Source organism: Halictus rubicundus, unplaced genomic scaffold, assembly GCF_050948215.1.
Source record: "Halictus rubicundus isolate RS-2024b unplaced genomic scaffold, iyHalRubi1_principal scaffold0033, whole genome shotgun sequence".
In the NCBI taxonomy this organism is placed as follows: Eukaryota; Metazoa; Arthropoda; class Insecta; order Hymenoptera; family Halictidae; genus Halictus; species Halictus rubicundus.
In genome coordinates, this window is record NW_027488574.1 from 142451 (window position 1) to 152625 (window position 10175).

The window sequence follows — 10175 nt, forward strand, 5'->3', positions numbered from 1 at the left end:
GGATAGGATAGGATAGAGGATAGGATAGGATAGAGGATAGGATAGACGATAGGATAGGATAGAGGGTAGGATAGGATAGAGGATAGGCTAGGATAGAGGATAGGATAGGGGATAGGATAGGGGATTTGATAGGATAGAGGATAGGATAGGATAGAAGATAGGATAGGATAGGGGATAGGATAGGATAGAGGATAGGATAGGATAGAGGATAGGATAGGATAGAGGATAGGATAGACGATAGGATAGGATAGAGGATAGGATAGGATAGAGGATAGGATAGGATACAGTGTAGGATAGGATAGAGGATAGGATATGATAGAGGTTAGGATAGGATAGAGGATAGGATAGGATAGAAGATAGGATAGGATAGAGGATAGGATAGAAGATAGGATAGGATAGGGGACAGGATAGGATAGAGGATAGGATAGGATAGAGGATTGGATAGGATAGAGGATAGATGATAGGATAGGATAGAGGATAGGATAGGGGATTTGATAGGATAGAGGATAGGATAGGATAGAGGATAGGATAGGACAGAGGATAGGATAGGATAGAGGATAGGATAGGATAGAGGATTGGATAGGATAGAGGATAGATGATAGGATAGGATAGAGGATATAATAGGGGATTTGATAGGATAGAGGATAGGATAGGATAGAGGATAGGGTAGGATAGGACAGAGGATAGGATAGGGGATTTGATAGGATAGAGGATAGGATAGGATAGAAGATAGGATCGGATAGAGGATAGGATAGGATAGAGGATAGGATAGGATAGAGGATAGGATAGGATAGAGGATAGGATAAGATAGAGGATAGGATATTAAAGAGGATTGGATGGGATAGAGGAAAGGTTAGGATAGGGGATTGGATAGGATAGACGATAGGAGACGATAGAGGATATGATAGAGGATAGTATAGGATAGAGGACAGGAGACGATAGAGGATAGGATAGGATAGAGGATAGGATACGATAGTGGATAGGATAGAGGATAGGATAGGATAGCGGATGGGATAGGATATAGGATAGGATAGGATAGAGGATAGGATAGGACAGAGGATAGGATAGACGATAGGATAGGATAGAGGATAGGATAGGATAGAGGATAGGATAGGATAGAGCATAGGATAGAGGATAGGATAGGATAGAGGATAGGATAGGATAGGATAGATGATAGGATAGGATAGAGGATAGGATAGGATAGAGGATAGGATAGGATAGAGGATTGGATAGGATAGAGGATAGATGATAGGATAGGATAGAGGATAGGATAGGATAGAGGATAGGATAGGACAGAGGATAGGATAGACGACAGGATAAGATAGAGGATAGGATAGGATAGAGTATAGGATAGGATAGAGGATAGGATAGGATAGAGGACAGGATAAGATAGAGGATTGGATAGGATACAGGAAAGGATAGGATTGAGGATAGATGATAGGATAGGATAGAGGATAGGATAGGACAGAGGATAGGATAGACGATAGGATAGGATAGAGGATAGGATAGGATAGAGGATAGGATAGGACAGAGGATAGGATAGACGATAGGATAGGGTAGAGGATAGGATAGGATAGAGGATAGGATAGGATAGAGCATAGGATAGGGGATTGGATAGGATAGGATAGAGGATAGGATAGGATAGAGGATAGGATAGAGGATAGGATAGGATAGAGGACAGGATAGGATAGAGGATAGGATAGGATAGAGGATTGGATAGGATAGAGGATAGATGATAGGATAGGATAGAGGATAGGATAGGGGATTTGATAGGATAGAGGAAAGGATAGGATAGAGGATAGGATAGGATAGAGGATTGGATAGGATACAGGATAGGATAGGATAGAGGATAGGATAGGGGATTTGATAGCATAGAGGATAGGATAGGATAGAGGATAGGATAGACGATAGGATAGGATAGAGGATAGGATAGGATAGGATAGAGGATAGGATAGAGGATAGGATAGGATAGAGGACAGGATAGGATAGAGGATTTAGTAGGATACAGGAAAGGATAGGATTGAGGATAGATGATAGGATAGGATAGAGGATAGGATAGGATAGAGGATAGGATAGGGGATTTGATAGGATAGAGGATAGGATAGGATACAGGATAGGATAGGATAGAGGATAGGATAGGATAGAGGATAGGATAGACGATAGGATAGGATAGAGGATAGGATAGACGATAGGATAGGATAGAGGATAGGATAGACGATAGGATAGGATAGAGGATAGGATAGGATAGAGGATAGGATAGGATAGAGGATAGGATAGGATAGAGGATAGGATAGGATAGATGATAGGATAGGATAGAGGATAGGATAGGATAGAGGATAGGATAGACGATAGGAGAGGATACAGGATAGGATAGGATAGAGGATAGGATAGGATAGAGGACAGGGTAGGATAGAGGATTGGATAGGATACAGGATAGGATAGGATAGAGGATTGGATAGGATACAGGAAAGGATAGGATTGAGGATAGATGATAGGATAGGATAGAGACTGGCATAGGATACAGGATAGGATAGGATAGAGGATAGGATAGGGGATTTGATAGGATAGAGGATAGGATAGGATAGAGGATAGGCTAGGATATAGGATAGGATAGGGGATAGGATAGGGGATTTGATAGGATAGAGGATAGGATACGATAGAAGATAGGATAGGATAGAGGATAGGATAGGATAGAGGATAGGATAGGATAGAGGATAGGATAGGATAGAGGATAGGATAGACGATAGGATAGGATAGAGGATAGGATAGGATAGAGGATAGGATAGGATAGAGGATTGGATAGGATAGAGGATAGGATAGGATAGAGGATAGGATAGGATACAGGATAGGATAGGATAGAGGATAGGATATGATAGAGGTTAGGATAGGATAGAAGATAGGATAGGATAGAGGATAGGATAGAAGATAGGATAGGATAGGGGACAGGATAGGATAGAGGATAGGATAGGATAGAGGATTGGATAGGATAGAGGATAGATGATAGGATAGGATAGAGGATAGGATAGGGGATTTGATAGGATAGAGGATAGGATAGGATAGAGGATAGGATAGGACAGAGGATAGGATAGGATAGAGGATAGGATAGGATAGAGGATTGGATAGGATAGAGGATAGATGATAGGATAGGATAGAGGATATAATAGGTTATTTGATAGGATAGAGGATAGGATAGGATAGAGGATAGGGTAGGATAGGACAGAGGATAGGATAGGGGATTTGATAGGATAGAGGATAGGATAGCAATAGAAGATAGGATCAGATAGAGGATAGGATAGGATAGAGGATAGGATAGGATAGAGGATAGGATAGGATAGAGGATAGGATAGACGATAGGATAGGATAGAGGATAGGATAGGATAGAGGATACGATAGGATAGAGGATAGGATAGGATAGAGGATAGGATAGGACAGAGGATAGGATAGACGATAGGATAGGATAGAGGATAGGATAGGATAGAGGATAGGATAGGATAGAGCATAGGATAGGGGATTGGATAGGATAGGATAGAGGATAGGGTAGGATAGAGGTTAGGATAGAGGATAGGATAGGATAGAGGATAGGATAGGATAGAGGATAGGATAGGATAGCGGATAGGATAGGATAGAGGATAGGATAGGATAGAGGATTGGATAGGATAGAGGATAGATGATAGGATAGGATAGAGGATAGGATAGGGGATTTGATAGGATAGAGGATAGGATAGGATAGAGGATAGGATAGGACAGAGGATAGGATAGGGGATTTGATAGGATAGAGGATAGGATAGGATAGAAGATAGGATCGGATAGAGGATAGGATAGGATAGAGGATTGGATAGGATACAGGATAGGATAGGATAGAGGATAGGATAGGATAGGGGATATTATAGGATAGAGGATAGGATAGGATAGCGGATAGGATAGCGGATAGGATAGCGGACAGGATAGGGTAGAGGATAGGATAGGATAGAGGATTGGATAGAATACAGGATTTCATTGAGGATAGGATAGAGGATAGGATAGAGGATTCGATAGGATAGAGGATATTGTAGGATACACGATAGGTTAGGATAGAGGATACGATAGGATAGAGGATAGGATATAATAGAGGATAGGATCGAACAGAGGATAGGATAGGGGATTGGGTTGGATAGAGGATAGGATAGGATAGAGGATAGGATAGGTGACTGGATAGGATAGAGGATAGGATAGGATAGAGGGTAGGATAGGATAGAGGATAGGATAGGATAGAGGATAGGATAGGATAGTGGATAGGATAGGATAGAGGATAGGTTAGGATAGAGGATAGGATAGGATAGAGGATAGGATAGGATAGAGGATAGGATAGGATAGAGGATAAGATAGGATAGAGGATAGGATAGGATAGAGGATTGGATAGAATACAGGATTGCATTGAGGATAGGATAGGATAGAGGATAGGATAGAGGATACGATAGAGGATAGGATAGAGGATTCGATAGGATAGAGGATATTATAGGATACACGATAGGTTAGGATAGAGGATTCGATAGGATAGAGGATAGGATAGGATAGGGGATAGTATATTATAGAGGATAGGATAGGATAGAGGATAGGATATGATAGAGGATATGATAGGATAGAGGATAGGATAGGATAGAGAATAGGATCGGATAGAGGATAGGATAGGATAGAGGATAGGATAGGATAGAGGATAGGATAGGATAGAGGATAGGATAGGATAGAGGATAGGATAGGATAGAGGATACGATAGGATAGAGGAAAGGATAGAGGATAGGATAGAGGATAGGATAGGATAGGGGATAGAGGATAGGATAGGATAGAGGATAGGATAGGATAGATGATAGGATATGATAGAGGATAGGATACGATAGAGGATAGGATAGGATGGAGGATAGGATAAAATAGGGGATAGGATAGGATAGAGGATACGATAGAGGATTGGATAGGATAGAGGATAGGATAGGGGCTAGTGGATACGTCAGGCCAGAGGATAGGATAGGATAGAGGATAGGATATAGGATAGGATACAGGATACGATATTAGAGAGGATAGGATAGGATAGGGGATAGGATTAGATAGAGTATAGGATAGAGGATAGGATAGGATAGAGTATTGGATAGAATAGAGGATAGGATAGAGGATTGGATGGGATAGAGGACTGCATACGATAGAGGATAGAATAGGATAGAGGATAGTATAGGGGGTTGGATAGGACAGAGGATAGGATAGGATATTGGATAGGATAGAGAATAGGATAGCGTAGAGGATAGGATAGGATGGAGGATAGGATAGTTGATTCGATAGGATAGAGGATAGGAGATGATAGAGGATAGGATAGGATAGAAGATGCGATATTATAAGGGATAGGATAGGATAGAGGATAGGATAGGATAGAGGATATGATAGGACAGAAGATAAGATAGGATAGAGGATAGGGTAGGATAGAGGATAGGATAGGATAGATAAAATTATGGGAAAGAGGATAGGATATGATAGAGTATATAATACGATAGAGGATAGGATACGATAGAGGGTAGGATATGATTGAAGATAGGATAGGATAGAGGATAAGATAGGATAGCGGATAAGGTAGGGGATCGGATAGGATAGAGAATAGTATAGGATAGAGGATAGGATAGGGGATTGGATAGGATAGGATAGAGGATAGGATGTGGGATTGGATAGGGTAGAGGATATGATACGATAGAGGATAGGGTAGGATGGGGAATAGCATAGGATAGATAATATTATAGGATAGAGGATAGAATATGATAGAGGATACGATGTTATAGAGGATAGGATAGGATAGAGGATAGGATAGGGGATTGGATAGGACAGAGGATTGGATAGGATGGAGGATAGGATAATATAGAGGATAGGATAGAGGATAGAATAAAGTATATGATAGGGGATTGGATAGGATAGAGGATAGGAGACGATAGAGGATAGGATAGGATAGAGCATAGGATAGGATAGAGGATAGGATAGGATAGAGGATAGGATAGGATAGGGGATAGGATAGGATAGAGGATAGGATAGGATAGAGGATAGGATAGGATAGAGGATAGGATAGGATAGAGGATAGGATAGGATAGAGGATAGGATAGGATAGAGGATAGGATAGGATAGAGGATAGGATAGGATAGAGGATAGGATTGGATAGAGGATAGGATAGGATAGAGGATAGGATAGGATAGAGGATAGGATAGGATAGAGGATAGGATAGGATAGAGGATAGGATATTATAGAGGATAGGATAGGATATAAGATAGGATAGGATAGAGGATAGGATAGGATAGAGGATACGATAGGATAGAGGATAGGATAGTATAGAGGATAGGATAGGATAGAGGATAGGATAGGACAGAGGATAGGATAGGATAGAGGATAGGATAGGATAGCGGATAGGATAGCGGACAGGATAGGATAGAGGATAGGATAGGATAGAGGATAGGATAGAGGATTCGATAGGATAGAGGATATTATAGGATACACGATAGGTTAGGATAGAGGATTCGATAGGATAGAGGATAGGATAGGATAGAGGATAGGATAGGATAGAGGATAGGATAGGATAGAGGATAGGATAGGGGATTGGATAGGACAGAGGATAGGATAGGTGATTGGATAGGATAGGATAAAGGATAGGATAGGATAGAGGATAGGATATAATAGAGGATAGGATCCGATAGAGGATAGGATAGGGGATTCGTTGGATAGAGGATAGGATAGGAAAGAGGATAGGATAGGATAGATGATAAGATAGGATAGAGGATCGGATAGGGGATTGGATAGAGAATAGGATAGGATAGAGGATAGGATAGGATAGAGGATAGGATAGGATAGAGGATAGGATAGGATAGAGTATAGAATAGGATAGAGGATAGGATAGGATAGAGGATAGGATAGGATTGAGGATAGGATAGGATAGATGATAAGATAAGATAGAGCATCGGATAGGGGATTGGATAGAGAATAAGATAGGATAGAGGATAGGATAAGATAGAGGATACGATAGGATAGAGGATTCGATAGGATAGAGGATATTATAGGATACACGATAGGTTAGGATAGAGGATTCGATAGGATAGAGGGCAGGGTAGGATAGAGGATAGGACAGGGGATTGGATAGGATAGAGGATGGAAGACGATAGAGGATATGATAGGATAGAGGATAGGATCGGATAGAGGACAGGATAGGTGATTGGATAGGGTAGAGGATATGATAAGATAGAGGATAGGATAGGATAGAGGATAGGATAGGATAGAGGATAGGATAGGATAGAGGATAGGATAGGATAGAGGATATGATAGGATAGAGGATAGGATAGGATAGAGGATAGGATAGGATAGAGGATAGGATAGGATAGAGGATAGGATAGGATAGACGATAGGAGAGGATAGAGGATAGGATAGGATAGAGGATAGGATAGGATAGAGGATAGGATAGGATAGAGGATAGGATAGGATAGAGGATAGGATAGGATAGGATAGAGGATAGGATAGGATAGAGGATAGGATAGGATAGAGGATAGGATAGGATAGAGTATAGAATAGGATAGAGGATAGGATAGGATAGAGGATAGGATAGGATTGAGGATAGGATAGGATAGATGATAAGAATGGATAGAGCATCGGATAGGGGATTGGATAGAGAATAGGATAGGATAGAGGATAGGATAAGATAGAGGATAGGATAGGATAGAGGATAGGATAGAGGATAGGATAGAGGATTCGATAGGATAGAGGATATTATAGGATACACGATAGGTTAGGATAGAGGATTCGATAGAATAGAGGGCAGGATAGGATAGAGGATAGGACAGGGGATTGGATAGGATAGAGGATAGGATAGGATAGAGGATAGGATACGATAGAGGACAGGATAGGTGATTGGATAGGATAGAGGATAGGATCGGATAGAGGATAGGATAGGTGATTGGGTAGGATAGAGGATAGGATAAGATAGAGGATAGGATAGGATAGAGGATAGGATATAATAGAGGATAGGATCCGATAGAGGATAGGATAGGGGATTCGTTGGATAGAGGATAGGATAGGATAGAGGATAGGATAGGATAGCGGATAGGATAGGATAGAGTATAGAATAGGATAAAGGATAGGATAGGATAGAGGATAGGATAGGATAGAGGATAGGATAGGATAGAGTATAGAATAGGATAGAGGATAGGATAGGATAGAGGATAGGATCCGATAGAGGATAGGATAGGGGACTCGTTGGATAGAGGATAGGATAGGATACAGGATAGGATAGGATAGCGGATAGGATAGGATAGAGTATAGAATAGGATAAACGATAGGATAGGATAGATGATAAGATAGGATAGAGCATCGGATAGGGGATTGGATAGATAATAGGATAGGATAGAGCATAGGATAAGATACAGGATAGGATAGGATAGAGGATAGGATAGGATAGGGGATATTATAGGATAGAGGATAGGATAGGATAGCGGATAGGATAGCGGATAGGATAGCGGACAGGATAGGGTAGAGGATAGGATAGGATAGAGGATTGGATAGAATACAGGATTTCATTGAGGATAGGATAGGATAGAGGATAGGATAGAGGATAGGATAGAGGATTCGATAGGATAGAGGATATTGTAGGATACACGATAGGTTAGGATAGAGGATACGATAGGATAGAGGAAAGGATAGAGGATAGGATAGGATAGAGGATAGGATAGGATAGAGGATAGGATAGGATAGAGGATAGGATAGGATAGAGGATAGGATAGGATAGAGGATAGGATAGGATAGAGGATAGGATAGGATAGAGGATAGGATAGGATAGAGGATAGGATAGGATAGAGGATAGGATAGGATAGAGGATAGGATAGGATAGAGGATAGGATATAATAGAGGATAGGATCGAACAGAGGATAGGATAGGGGATTGGGTTGGGTAGAGGATAGGATAGGATAGAGGATAGGATAGGTGACTGGATAGGATAGAGGATAGGATAGGATAGAGGGTAGGATAGGATAGAGGATAGGATAGGATAGAGGATAGGATAGGATATTGGATAGGATAGGATAGAGGATAGGTTAGGATAGAGGATAGGATAGGATAGAGGAAAGGATAGGATAGAGGATAGGATAGGATAGAGGATAAGATAGGATAGAGGATAGGATAGGATAGAGGATTGGATAGAATACAGGATTGCATTGAGGATAGGATAGGATAGAGGATAGGATAGAGGATACGATAGAGGATAGGATAGAGGATTCGATAGGATAGAGGATATTATAGGATACACGATAGGTTAGGATAGAGGATTCGATAGGATAGAGGATAGGATAGGATAGGGGATAGTATATTATAGAGGATAGGATAGGATAGAGGATAGGATAGGATAGAGGATATGATAGGATAGAGGATAGGATAGGATAGAGAATAGGATCGGATAGAGGATAGGATAGGATAGAGGATAGGATAGGATAGAGGATAGGATAGGATAGAGGATAGGATAGGATAGAGGATAGGATAGGATAGAGGATACGATAGGATAGAGGAAAGGATAGAGGATAGGATAGAGGATAGGATAGGATAGGGGATAGAGGATAGGATAGGATAGAGGATAGGATAGGATAGATGATAGGATATGATAGAGGATAGGATACGATAGAGGATAGGATAGGATGGAGGATAGGATAAAATAGGGGATAGGATAGGATAGAGGATACGATAGAGGATTGGATAGGATAGAGGATAGGATAGGGGCTAGTGGATACGTCAGGCCAGAGGATAGGATAGGATAGAGGATAGGATATAGGATAGGATACAGGATAGGATAGGATACAGGATACGATATTAGAGAGGATAGGATAGGATAGAGGATAGGATTAGATAGAGTATAGGATAGAGGATAGGATAGGATAGAGTATTGGATAGAATAGAGGATAGGATAGAGGATTGGATGGGATAGAGGACTGCATACGATAGAGGATAGAATAGGATAGAGGATAGTATAGGGGGTTGGATAGGACAGAGGATAGGATAGGATATTGGATAGGATAGAGAATAGGATAGCGTAGAGGATAGGATAGGATGGAGGATAGGATAGTTGATTCGATAGGATAGAGGATGGGAGAGGATAGAGGATAGGATATGATAGAGAATGCGATATTATAAGGGATAGGATAGGA